The following is a 15076-nucleotide window of genomic DNA, read 5'->3' on the forward strand; positions in this document are numbered from 1 at the left end:
TCTGCGTGTAGAAAGTCTAATGCTATCTAACAGTGGTGTCTGATCTGGGCTGGCTATACTGTAGTCAGGTATCTGGTGGTTCTCAAAGCTTTGATCTCTGTAACAGACGTCACAGTTAATCCCAAATTCGTAAATATGGGCATTCATCCCTGGCCACCAGTACATCTCTTTTAATTCTAGTAGAGATTTTGAGATCCCTTGATGTGTCAGACCCTCTCCCATATGTGCTTCTTGTATCAAAGAACCTCTGCATTTCCTGTTTGGGATTACTCTGTCCCCCACTCCAGGGATTCGGACAAAAGGAACGCAGTGTGCATCAATTATGTATGTATACTCGAGTGGATAGTTTGGAGGTGACTAGGTCCGCTGCCTTTGCTAGTGGCAACAACAGCTAGCATTGTTTCACCATTTTATTCTGTTTTTGAATCAGTGGTTGTAGCTACGGAAGCCGTTTGCACAGCTGCCTTCGCGGCTTCATCAGCCAATGAATTCCCTGCAACGTGAATGCTATCACGCTGATGACTCAGTGTATGGATCACTTGAGTCTTTTGTAGTTCTTTCTGTAATAGAACTACTAGTTCCCAAGGCATTTTATGCTTAATTGTGCCACCTTTTGTGTCTTTGAAACCGTTTAAACCCAGTTCTGCAAGTATTCATTGTAAGACTGGATGCAGTAATACGAATCGCACACTATCAGTGCGGGGAATTCGCGATCGGTATTTTCAAGCACCATCTTGAAAGCCTGTAGTTCAGCTCACTGAGCTGTACAGTCTACGAGTGATTGAGTTTTAGTGACCATAGGTCTAAATTTACCTTCGCGCCAGCGACCTTTAACAATCGCGCACACAGCACCATAAGCTTGTTTACCCCCAATTGCGGGCTGTGCTGATCCGTCTGTATAAATTATACATCCGTAATGTTCTAGAGGCAGAATCTCAGTGGGCAGAGGACCTTTGTGTTAATATTGTAGAAATTCTTGTGTTTTCAAGTATGGGTCAAAAACGTATTCAACGTCTGCTGCAGCAAGAGAATTAACCCATTGTATCCATCTCGGATGTAAAGCCTTAGAATTTGGAATGCTCGCTTTGGTCACTGCTTCTAAAGCAGGTACAGGTGTAATGATCATTATGCGTTTTCCTTGTCAAGGGCTCTCTCCTTTGCTACTGCAATTTGAACCACTGTCAGAATCTTTTCTGTTGAGGTGAATTTCATTTCGGCTTGTGTGTACAAGTGTGATTTGTAAGCTATTGGTACCTTTTCACCTTCATTAAAAGTTAGATATGTGAATCCGCATCTCCCTGGGATGATTCGAATCACAAGGTTGCGCACGTTGTCGCGTGTCTGTAACTGTGTTTTTGCTAACATGTCTGTTTGCACTGAACGAAAAATTTCTGTGTGTTTTTGAGTCCAACTAGTTGGTTTGAAATCAGGTTTGATTAGTTCATAGAGAGGTTTAACCCTTTGTGCGTAATTTAGAACATCACTTCTTCCAAAATTCAGGAAACCTAGAATTGACTGTAAGTTTTTCGGCATTTTTGGAGGTTGGAGCAGCGCAGATTTCCCTAGAAAGTTTGCTGCTAGGCATTTGCCTTCACTTGAAAGTTTGTATCCTAAGAATATGATGTTATGGTGGGCAATTCGTGATTTCTTAAAATTGAATTTGTTCCCTTCAGAAGCGAACCAAAGTATTATGGTGTTCACTCTTTTCAAGTGTACTCCAAATCATAGTCTGTAAGATAGATGTCATCGACATAAGATATAGAATTCAACAAGAGGAGGTACCCCTGATGTATATAACAGGGAAGGGGGTATTTGTATCAGCAAAACAAGAATCCCTGTTTAAACAATGGTAGGCTAAAGTGGCCGGACAAAATAGTGCTAGACGGGGAAGGAGATATATGAATAATTATCCTTATGATAATTCACTCATAGTAACCTATTAAAGCAGGCAGAGACTAAACAGTCACACAGCAGTATTCGAAAGTATACTCCACAGATCAATTTTTGTTGGTTGCAAAAAAGTTAAAACAATTTATTACCTCCCAGCATGGGTTACAGTCTAAAACATGATAAAAAACATTGAGATTAAAAACCACCAAAGGTGGTAAGGCAATGACTATATAGTAGAACAAAACAGTCGACGCGGCGTTTCGGTGTTTTCTAATTCTTCACACCTTCTTCAGGACTTTTGTAAAATATTGACTCAATATCTGGTTTGATACGAACAAGGCTTAAAATTTCCTTTCCTTTAAGCTTGAATTGCTTGCAATAGTGTTTCATGGGCTTCGTATTCGATGGAATAAAGCCTACGTGTACACGGAGGAGCCACCGTCAATATAAGGGATGGGTCATCTTTTTCTTAGGATCTGTTTCTGTTTTTTTCTCTCAGAAGAACTTTGAAAATATAGACCAAAGTACGATAATCTCGTTGTGCCAGTCTTCACCTTCTTGCTTTGATGAAGTGGTCTTGGATTCAGAATTCGGCCTCCCTGCTCCTCCGTGTATCAAAACTCCATGGCGATTCGAAGTAGTACATTGCCTTACCACCTTTGGACGTCTTAGGACGTCTGGTATTACCGCCATGGACGAAACACCATGCGTTTTTGTGTAGATTGAAGCAAAGACTGTACCCTATGTGTCACAGTCCTCCACGTGTGGCGCAATCCCCATTGGTAAACAGATTGTTAGAATTCTGTGTTTCTCATGCCGTGTACTATCAGGAAATACTGCCTCTATCTGAGTAATTTTTTTAGCTAACCAGAACGGAATTTGCTCCCTTTTTGCTTTTAATTTACCAATGACTGATTGTATAGTCTGTGGTGTACTTTTGTTTGTGTTCCCCTGATGAGGGGTGTGCTGTGGAATCCTTATAGCAGGTTGGACTGTTAAAGTCCGCATGACATATTGAACCAACTGTCTATGTACTTTAATTAACTGTTTTAGCTGAGCTGACAGTTCTGGACCTGTCATTTGTTCAATGTCAGGATGTGGTGTACAGCTGGCTAGTACCAGCCATGTTGCTCCTGGTCTACCTAGTGGGCCGAGTCTGGTAATGTGATTTTGATGTTGTAGGGTGCCTTTAAACCAGAGCTGAGGATCATGATAAGTTAGTGGAATTTCAACGTCCTCGAAAGGAACGTATTCCGCTAGAGGTTCCTTGACTTTGTAGTAGTGGAACTCATGTGTTACTGGATTCGCTGTAGGAAACAGAATCCATGAATAGAATACATCTGTCTGCCGATATTCATGTGCCTATATAACAAAGATTACTTTACCACCTCTCGATGATACTCCATTATTTATGAGTTTGTAAGTTATCATTTTTCTTACATTTACAGGGAAGACCTGTGTTGTCTAAAACTGCCTGAGCTGCTGCTGCAGCTCTATCCCTTTCACCGTCACTCATTTTGTTGAAAGAACTTTTTGCAGAGCAAGTTTCAAGGAAACAAAGATAAGGTGCACAATATTTTTGGAACACTGTATCCTTCAACGTTGAACAAAAAAAAAAACCAAATACATAGGATGTTTCATCCTACTCAGTTTTGGCGGATATTATCCCTTCATCCACTCCAGACGTCTATTGGAGTATTTTATGGAAAAAAGGGTTCTGTATGAAAAGCACGACTGAGTTACTCTAGTATCTAGCGTTAAATTATTGCCTTACCAAACGTTGGGCACCATGTAGTGTAGTTCCTATATTCCAAATAGGCTCTGCGCATTGGAATAATATATCCTATAGATTAGACGTAGGACTGAGGTTGACTAGGTCTCTATCGAACATATTAGACTTAATTGTGAGTGCCCGCTAGCTCAGAGGTCACTAGAAACGTTCTCGAATAAACAAGAAGGGATTCATTTCTGACAACCGCTTAAAACATGACAACTTTGTTTCCCGAGATAAAAACTTATCTTCAGAGTCGTGGAAACAATAGATATTTCACTCAGTCAATCGTGCATGCTTCGTTTCACCAGAGGTGCAGAGAAATAGAGAGAAGGGCGTTTTCAATAAAAGTATTTATTGAACAGTCTTCTTTCTCATGCAGAGGAAAGGAACTGCTACAATCATAATACTGGTTGCAAAGTACAATGCGTACAGTACGAAGAGTATTATAAAATAATACTGTAAAAGCATGATATGGTTTTTAAGCCATGTAAAATAACATAGACTACATACATTAATAAATATAGGCTAAAAGTACTCAACTGGTGCTTCTAAAATACGCCTACCCCGGTATACCTAACCTAGGTCTAGTACAAGGGAAGAAGTAAGTGAGGTGTAGCTTAGTTTCAGTATTCTTTTGCCAAGAATCTATCCAAGATTTCTCTAAGGGTCTAATCAGCTCCGTACCTTGGTTTAGAATGAAGGAGGTCTGGTATCTCTCTCTCAGGACTCGATTTCCCAACAACCCGCAAGGGTAGCTTGGAAACACTGGAGCTGGATTTCTTGGCAAGAGAAAAGACAGTGTCTCTCTCAGTGCGTCTGCTAGAGGGTCGGCTTCCTTCGGCACTTGCTTCGGCGAGCTGTGTCGGGTAGGAAGATAGGTGAACTGCTCCAAACCACCGTGTGTTTGCCTGGGCAAGTGTGGGCATATTTATACCTTGAAGGTGCCGAGTTTGATGTAAGGTTGGACATAATAACATCGTCAAAGACTCAGTTCTTTGAAAACTCCATGAGTTCTTGGATAAATCAATATTCAAGCAAGGGGAAGTCCCTGACTGCTGAAGGCGGGTTTTTCCAAGAAATCGTTGTGGATTTTCGGAACTAGTGGAAGTACCCATGCCGTATTTGGACTGCATAGGCTAAGTTTAAATATGGTTATGATTTCTATGCCTTTATAAGCATAGGGTGATTTATACCTATATATGGGCATGAATCGGGAAAATTACACTAAGGTCCTAAATTCATATACAACACTTCCTCCCCTAGGTGTCAGTCAGGCATCCTTCTGGTATGGCGGCAGTGTCTTCTAGGTTGGGCAGCAACTCGTCTACGGACCCCTGGACCTGCTTGCCTGTTGGCTAGCGCAACTCCTCTCTTGTGCCCCTCCAGCAGGAGAATTTTGCTTGGCGGGCGGGCCAGGTCTCGACAAAGCCCCCGGGCCCCTTTGACGCTGCATCGGGAAGAGCATCTGCACCTCCGGTGACAGGCTATAGCCAGATGCAGTTCCCCAACCCGCGACTGCTGCCCAGGGTACCGCAACCAGGGTGCAGTGCGATAGTGGGGGGCCAAAAACTGGAGGGAGCCGGAACCATATGCTCTCCCCCACTGCTCCTTACCGCCTGACTTGCACCCACTTGCAGTCACCTTTCGTTCTGCGCCTCTCGTCCGCTGCGACTCTTCTCAGCCGCTGCGGCACCGCGGCCATGACAAGAGTGTCAACTTGATCGTGCTAGCTTCTCCGCTCGTCTTCCCAAGATGGCCTTGAGTCACACCATCCGCAGCTCCAGCATTAGTAGCCTGTAGCGCCCGGGCCACAGTTTTTCTTGTGCTCAATCACCCACACAGTGCGCGTTGCTGCCGTTTGCACTGTGAGCATGCTTGTGAAGGGACATGATGCCAGCAGACGGATGATTATGGGCGGATAACCGGGCCCTGAACATGGTGCTGTTTCAGAGTACGCCCACCATTTTGGCTGGCAAGCCACGCCACCCCTCCCCTTTACACTTTCATGCTGCGAAATAGAACCATAGGAATATGTCTCTAGAAAAGGTCAAAAACGAATAGGCCTGGCCCTTTTACCACACAGGGTGGCTTTATCTGGCCTTGTAGATATGGCTAAGCCCTGTGCACCATCAGAACGGCACATAAAGGGACGTTCCGGCGGCGCACAGGGTTTGTTAGTAAGCCCCTGAGTTTAAAGTGCATGTCTCTTGCGACGGCCCACCAGACATGTGCACTTTAAACCTCAGTCTTGGACAGCTGGGTTGAAAGCAAGCACATGCAACCAGTGCCCTTTGGAGCCCTGAGAGATCCCTCTTCATCCAATCCTGGCACTTCTCTCATGATGGTTAACACCATGGGAACAGCGCCAGGATTACATTACCCTTTTAAAGTTACACATTTTAACTTTAAAACGATAATGAAATGCATGCATGCATGAATTTAATTACTATAGTTTACTGTTTTGCGTAGGCCCAACATCCAATTGCCTGCCTCACCACTCTGTGGAGCCGGCAGCCGCCACTGCCATTTGGCCACAGTTAATCCCTCAACACCGGAGATGGGGTGAGTCAAGCTTGCTTAGCACTCTTCAAATTACTGATGTGTTGAACTAGTGCCCCTTCAGAGCCCATGTTTCCTTTTTGCAAATGTATCGAAATTTGTGATGTAAAGTTACCGTTCTAACCATTTTTTTAAATGCTTGTGGAAAACCTCTCTAGTCTAAATCCAGCCCAGAAAGATGGCCATTTTGACATCGCTCACAAATGATAATTCATGGCTAGAATTTTACGCCCAGACTCTTTCAAAGACAGTCAGCCATCACTGGCTGCTTATCAAATCAAGTTCATTCATACGTCTGTCCAAATCCCCGTCTAAAACACATTTCTCTATACATAGCGGCGAGCCAATTTATACCTAACGCAACCTACCGATCAAGCACCTATTTGCACGGGCAGCAGGAGAGATTTCCATTCGCTCTGAAAGCACAGTGAAGCCCAGGTTCCCTTTCCCTCTGCAAAAACACTTCGGCAAAGTGAACGCGCGCGCTGGTGCTGCTCCGAAGAGGGCGTTTCCTGAAAGGGCACTCTGTGCAGACCTGTCAGCGCCTGTGCTCTGTTTGCATGGGAACAGAGGGCTTATGTTGTGCGGCTGTGCTGCTGTACCTTCTCTTTTCTGCTCTGCCCACGAGGGAAAAGAGGGAGAGGGCTCCTCTTGTTCTTTGTGAAAACCGAGTGCGGACAAGAAACAGATCATAAAAGTACTTTAGAATTCAATATTAAAAGGACTCCAGTGTGCTGCAAGCAGGCGCGATAGCTTGCACGAACATCAGGAGATGCCACACTAGGTAAAAGCTATTTTTTTGAGAAAAATGTCACACACCGAACCTGGGAGGGTTCTGTGAATTGGCAGTACTGAAATTTTCACCTTTCACCTCTCTGAGACCTATAAATTCTTCAGAGCCCCAACTGCCAACTAAATAGGTCGTGGAAAGAAAAATAAGACACTGCTCAGGCCCCCCACTGAGATATGTGACATATTTTAATGTGGCAAAGGCTAAGGCAAAGTGAAAAAATTTAGTTAGAAATGAAGAAGGGTCTCACCAAATGAGGCCAAATATATTGGTCAGGCACAGGGATAGTGAAAAGGCTACACGTGAGGGTTTTTAAATATTTTTTGCAACAATAGTAAGTCCGAGATAGGTCGAGAAACACAACTCCCATTGAAATGGTTTGAAAGTGTTAGAACACTTAGTTAAATAAGTAAATATGAAAATCTAAACCCGGAATTAATTATAGTCCTAAACTGCCAGGCGAACGCCCGCCCTGCTATGTTACATTCTGCCTCGTTAATTAAAACATTAGAGTGTTTTGTAAATGTTTCAAAGAGAATTCTGTTGGGCTGAAGTGGTTCCCCCTGCTCAATGTCTATAAAACCTATATTCGAATTTTGGTTCCAAAGATGATTTATTTTATCGAAATGATTCTCAGCCGGAGAATCTCTTTTCCCTTCCTAAATTTAGGAATCGTTCCTTTCCATATTTCATCATGTATACTTATTCACTCTTGCTCATGAATTGGGTCCCATGACTTATCGAATCACACTACCCATTTAAAGAACTTTCGAATTCTACAGGAATTGCCAAACGACTGGTACCACAAAGGAAATGGTCTAGTGGAATCAATCACACCTATTTTGCAATTTCCAGTATGTGCAGCGAAAGATAAACTCTATGACAGTCTGGTCTAGAATGTCACTCTCCAAGTTATGACACCTTCTCATGAACTAACTCACAATGAAATGCACTCTAGGGACAATTCATGACCGATCATGATCACAGTAAATCCACTTGAGCAGCAAAGGCTGCTGTGTTCTGTAGGTTGCAAAGATGCTATTTACATCGATGTTCTTATGCATGATATGTCGAATCACGTCTAGTCAAACAATCTTTCTTTCTGCCAAAAGGCCATAGAAGAATATGCATAAATGCATAAAAACAGTATGTAAAAAAAGATCAAGATAAAATATACAAAAAATGTAAAAGATCCTGCAAAAATACATTGTAATAAAAGGACTACACTGGAATATATTTAAAAAACATCAAGTGGGCAGCTTTTTCTGTCTTAGCCTCCACATAGACATCAGGTACCTTGAAACAGCAAAAACAATACACTGCCATGTGTTGCTTTTAAGTATTCTGAAAACAGTATTATAATTCCTCAGACCCAAATTGCAACAAACTGGCAATATCCACTTTCTTCCTCTGTCCATAGTGGACAGGGCAAAATAAAACTACATGTTCGGCCACTTCAAAATGGACAAGTTCTATCAGAGTCAGAGTTCCCACATCGTCATGTGGCGGTGAAGGCACGAATTGGTAATGTGCCTAGACAGAATTTAGTATACAGGGTCCTAGCACTTCATCCGAGAATGATTCCAAGCAATAGTTAATTTTAAACTCCAAGAAGAAGCAGTGAGGGAGCTCACCCTAGAGGAACTTGTTTTGATTTACATTGTGCAAATAGGCGCTGTTCAATGCATGTGTAGATTCGATATAGCATCTGCTGGTGTGGACCAAAGGTTACCAAATCCAATCTGCCTCAGACGATCCCTGAACACCCTAAACCAAGAAATCCTACTAGTCCATACCCTCTTCTAGAGCCCTTTGAAGGAATATGAGTTCAGGAGCTGACCACAATCTCCACCAATACAATAGTGGTTTCAAGTCCATTGTGTAATTGACTCGCCTTAGCCCTTCGTCTAGCTGTAATGGGCACAGGGGAGTACTAGCTGGGAGGTTATTTAAATATTCTCATGAGCCTATTTTCTACTACTTCAAGGGACCTAACAACGGAGATGTCTGAAATTCAACAACATACAGTGAGGCTCCCAGTGCCTGGCACCTACAGATCTCCAGGGCTGGAGTGTTTGGACGGTATGTAGATGCATGCTGCCCTGGGCTAGCCCTCAAGATATCCCCACAATATTGTTCAAGCTTAATTTTACACTTCCGGACATGGAAATGATCAGAAAGATATTCAAACAGTATTATGTGATATGCACTCCTACTTTTATCAATTTAACTTAAATTTCAACTTAAATTTCAACTAATTATGTCTGGTGCTGGCCCATATCTTGACTAGCCCCTCGTCAAGTTAGTACAAATGAAAAAATTCACAGGAACCTGTGTTATGGGGAGCACTATTCACTTATTCACAATTACGTGATTCGTTTTTTCTTATTTTGCATACATATTTTCAGTCCAACTTAAACATGATAAATTTGTCAACCTTATGATTCATCAAAAGTTCAAACAAGATGTATCCACAGTTGACACAGTTAGACTGTTGGCACAAAGAGAAACATATTGGATAAAGTCCCTTAGGACGCTGACCCCCTATGGACTCAATGACAAGATTGAGATGATTTGTTTCCTATAAAATTGTGTTGTAATATATATGCTTGGTATTTGTATTTTAACTGTTTTTTCTACTACATTCAGGTGTCATTGATATTCATGCTCATAAAATCTCACATAATTTAATAACACGAAGCTAATTTAGACATACACTCGTTATTTTTCCATTGTAATGTGAGTATAGTTTTATTTTTAGCAATATGGAATGGGATCAGGCAACCCGTACTTTCCCGATTAGTAAACATATAATCGCCATTTTGGATGAGTAAGAGTAAGCTTGTAGTCCGTTTTCGATGTCCCTAGCAGCATGACGTCAGACGCCACATACAGGTGTTTCTAACACGGCTCGATCTAGCGAGAGAGCCATAGAGCGAGAGCACTCCAGAGTTACGCGGAGCGTCTGATTAAAAAGATAGAGGTAAGGCGACGCAATATAGATTAGGAATAATGACTTATTGTAACACAAATTATCTAAATACTAAGGAGCCTTCCTTCTGATGTGTTACAGATCAAGGGTACGACTCTACTAGAGTAGCGATACAAGGATCCACGAGTGGGGTCTGGAAGACCGAGTAAGTACCGGCTCTATCAGCAATGTATAAGCTAGTCATGAAACAATGGAGTTAGTGTATTAAGAGTCTCGCCATTGTTTTTTTAGAAAAAGGAAAGCACGGACTTTGACCTTTGCCGGCTTTATTGTTTTAAGTGAAGGTAAGAGTGCATAGATACGGCACTTCTAGAATTTCAGAATATTTGGTGATTCACATGGTTTTTATGTTGAGAGAAGGTTATGTTTTTGCATGCAGTCAGTAGGAGGTGACGTCAGCATTGGGCTGTTCACCATGTTTTCGGTTTGGTTTATAAGGTGGCAGGTGAACTTTTGTGAGCATGATTTTTAATCACACATATGATGTGCTTATTACGCTAGGAGATCTTCTGGTTGCTGTTTAATTCACTAAATAATGAAACTGATGGATTTGTGATTGTAAATAGTGTATCCTCTTTGGTATATATATGATAGATTTTTTGTTACTTATAGTGCATTCCCCTGACGAAGGTGCATACCGAAATGCATTGGGATATGTCTTCATTTGTTGAATGATGGAGAGTTGTTTGAAGAACTCAAACTGTCGCATTTATTGATGAAAAAAGAAGAATAAAAACAACTTTGAAGAAAGGAAATACAATCACCGTTTGATGAGAATTTACTTTTCCTGTTTGTTAAGGTTCTCAGTCTGATCAATAAGACTGTGGATACATCTTGTTTGAACTTTTGATGAATCATAAGGTTGACAAATTTATCATGTTTAAGTTGGACTGAAAATATGTATGCAAAATAAGAAAAAACGAATCACGTAATTGTGAATAAGTGAATAGTGCTCCCCATAACACAGGTTCCTGTGAATTTTTTCAATGATCAGAAAGAGTCACCCCCAAGTAATGAAACACTAGAACACACTCCAGACTTTCACCATTGAAAGTGGGATTCCGACTTGTATTTGGTCTTACCAAGGTTGATCTCCAGCCCTGCTGTTTGCAGAAGGCCCTAAAGCTATCTAAAAGCTTTTGTATTTTCATGGGAGAGTTGGATAGCGCAAGGGTGTCATCTGCAAACTGTAGGGTTGGGACCTTAGCCCCTGCAAGAGGCGGAACATCACCTTCACAATTCTCCAGATGTACGACTAAATCGTTGATGTAAAGGAAAAAGAGGGTTGGGGCCAACACACAACCCTGCATCCCTGGTTTACAGGATTGGGGTCAGTTAGCTCGCACTTATGCTCCACATGTGACCTGTGCATAATTCTTGGTGTGTAGCTTAATGAATGCTTTTAAGAGATAGACAGGTACCCCCATGTATGGCAAGACCCTCCAGAGGGATTTTCTGGGGATTAGATCCCCCCCCAAAAATCATAATTCCTAAAAACAAAACAACTAAAACAACTAAAGTTCAATAATTCCCTTAAAATCGAAAATGAAGATGAAACATACACTTTAAGATGCTTAAGTGCAAGAACTTGCCTTCTTGCTCTCTTTCGTGCAAGACTAAGAGTTTCACCAGCACAACCCAACTTCATAATGCTCTCAGCATGAGGCAAAATAGGAGCATATCCCCTCTTTCAAAATCAGGTTCACTGACCCTGGAGGTCTTAACTTGAATACCATTATCCTGCCACCAACCACCTGCATCATGGATGGATCCTTGCACATCACTTAGATAGTTCTGAAGCTTAGCTGCACACCTCCTGCTTCACCACTTTCCAATCTTCACCATGATAGCATGTTTAGAAACTCTAACCACATGCACACAAGGATAATACTTGAAATTACCTTTCCAGGAACCCAATGTTTTTTTAACTCTCACTTGATCACCCACTACAAAGTCAAAAATCTTTAAATGATTTCAGATCATCATACCTTGTCTTGGCTCTGTCTTGGGCAGCCTTCACTCTGACAAACTTCATACAAATCAGGCATACTTTGCCCAACTTAATTGTTTTCCAAAACCCAATCAGGAACCAACTCATCAGAGGAATGCTTCCCTTTCAACATCAAGAAGGGGGGCATGTCAATGGTAGAATGAGGAGTATTGTGGTAACTCCACAGTCTTTCAGAAATGTTGTCACCTACCTTAGAGCCAGAAGCATCTGCCATTTGTATGATGTCCTTCAACATTCTGTTTACCCTTCCCGCCATTCCCTTACCTTGTGGAATATATAAACCATAGTCAAATACTAGACAATAAAATCAGATAAAAACTTCTGTATAACATGAGACCTAAATTGCAAACTACTATCAGAAGGCAAACCTTCCCTGTGAAATAGAGACTTAAAAAAATCAATCACCACCTTTGATTTAGGTTCCATAAAAAACTTACACTCCACCCACTTGGAATGGTAATCAACCAGGACCAATGCATACCTGAGGTTCTCCTGTAGATTGAACAAAGTTTCATTAAAATCCATACCTAATTGTTCCAAGAGTGCCTTAGGGAAATCTGCAGGTGAGTATTGCTAATGTGAAGAGATTCAGTTGCCTTCTACACATGGCACCACTAACTACAAACATGTCAACATCTGTGCTTATTCTAGGCCACCTATAACACTCTCGCAGCTATCGTTTCATGTCAATCTGACCTACATCTCCCTTATTAGCAAATTCCAAAAAACAACTTTTGAGCAAAGCAAGTGGGATTAACAAATTCCATTTTAAAATCAAACCACCTTCAGTAGACACTTCATCCTAGACCTTTGAAAACAGCACAATTAATTCAACCAATGCATTTTACCTTAGCCAGCCTTCCACTATGAACTGTTTTAGCTACGTTTGGCAAACATCACTCCAACAACAACAGTCCTTCAATTCTTGAAGAGATATAACTTTTCTGGAAACAATTACTCCATCAATCAATCCCACAACACATTCCACATCATCCACATCATGATCACCAACAGTGCATGTCAAAGGACATCTCAATAGAAAATTTGCCCAGGAATTCTTTCCACCGGCGATATGCCTGACATTGAAAGTAAATTTATACATTTTGGACAAAAGTCTGACAAGTTTTGGACTTGCTTTAGTAAAGCCTTTCTCAGTCACCAAATACAATAAAGGTTTATGATCTGTAACCAGAGGAAAGTTCCTTCTCCACAAATACATGGAAAAACAACTAACTCCCCACATACAAGCCAACGCCTCTCTCTCAATGGTGCTATAATTGTGTTCTGATTTGGACAGACTTCTAGAGGTGAATGCTATTGTGTGCTCCTTACCTCACACCATCTGACTCAAAACCACCCCCAACCCAACAACACTGGCGTCCACTGTAGAAATAGAATTAGCACTTTCTTCAAAAGTTTGCTGTGCAGGTGAATCTATGATCCTGATTTTCAAAGATTTAAACACTTCCTCTTCATCAGTAACCAAAACAAACTTCACAGCACTTCTCAATAGTTTCCTCAATTGTTCAGTCTAAAATACAAACATTTTTACAAATCTAGAGTAGTATTCACACAACCCTAGAAAGTATTTTAATTGACCCTTGTCAGTAGGAGAATGGCTGTTGTAGGAAAGTGTCCCTTTTTGTGTTGTTACCCCCTAACTTTTTGCCTACAACTGATGCCAACCTAACTGAAGTGTAAGCTGGGAACCTGCTAACCAGGCTCCAGCACTAGTGTTCCACAATTAGCATAACATCTGACCCACATGTAAGTCCCTTGAAAAGATAGCACTGGTGCCAAAGGACCCTGTGACCAGAGAGAGCCTCTGAGGGCTGCAGTATGTTTTACAACATCTTCAGATACTCCTCACCTGACACATACACCCTACCACTGCAGCCTGTGTGTCAGTGTGGGACTCCAAATCCAAAAGTCAACATGGCACCCATCCCTGGGTGCCATGCCTAACAAACACTGCCTGTAGCATAGACAAGTCACCCCTATAGCAGCGTGCACCATACCACAGGTGAGGGCACATTGGAAGGAGTGCTTTGCCCCTACAGTGTATATGCCATTACCCCCAGGTCCCTCCGTCCTCGACACCTTCATACTTACAAGTGGAGATGATCATCTCCCGACAGAAAAAAAACAAGAGGAATGCTGGGATACTAATACTGCCCCTCCCCCGGGAGTACATAAGCAGTACTTACCCAGAAGCCCTCCTGTTCTTTTTTCTGTCTGTCGACAGAGTTGATGGTGTGCTGGTGCTGCTCCTGCTGGGCTTGAGTGGTGGTGCTTCTCTTCTCCCCCCGCCCTGCTGCCTGGCTGTGAGGGCGTGGGGTTCCCTGGACTGCCTCCTGGCCTGCCGGGCTTGCTTGGAGTCAGTCTTTCTCTGGAGCCGGTGTTTGGATTTGAGAGTTCCCGGCTTTGCTGTGTGCTGCCTGCACCTACCGGCCCTTTGTGGCTGGTGCTGGTGTTCCCGGTTGCTTCCGGGTCACAGGCCCGGCTTCCCGAGCCTGGCCGGGGAGCCGTGCCTTGCTGGATGGGCTCCTGATGGACTTCTGCTCGGCGGTGCTGTGGGGGCCTTGTTCCTGGGGTTGGCCCCCACTCCTGGTGAGTCCCGATTTCGGGATCCCTTTTTTCTTCTGCCTGGCGCTCTTGTCCCGTTTTCTTTCTGTTTAAGTGGCCCGGCACTGGCAGCAGCAGGCTCCTAGCCTCGCTTCTTGGGATCTCTGTTCGCAGCACTTCTCTTCCTGCCCCGGAGGGTGGGGGGGCTGCGGGGTCCCCCGCTCAGCCTCTGGTGTCGTCTGTGGTGAATGCTGATATTAATCTGGGCTTCCCACGCCGCGCCGCTGGCAGCGCTGGATTGTTTCCTGTTGCTGGCATGCGGGGGCCTCTGCTGTCTGGTTCGGGGGCCGCCTCTGGTGTCCTCTGCTACCGTTCCTGTCATCTCGATGATGGGTTTGTGCCTGGTGTCCGGGGCTGTGTTTCTTCAGTCCCTGTGGATCCATGGGCGCTGTGTGGGGGACGTTCCTTTTTTTTAGGGGTCTGATGACTCGGTGG

Source organism: Lissotriton vulgaris, chromosome 5, assembly GCF_964263255.1.
Source record: "Lissotriton vulgaris chromosome 5, aLisVul1.2, whole genome shotgun sequence".
Classification (NCBI taxonomy): domain Eukaryota; kingdom Metazoa; phylum Chordata; class Amphibia; order Caudata; family Salamandridae; genus Lissotriton; species Lissotriton vulgaris.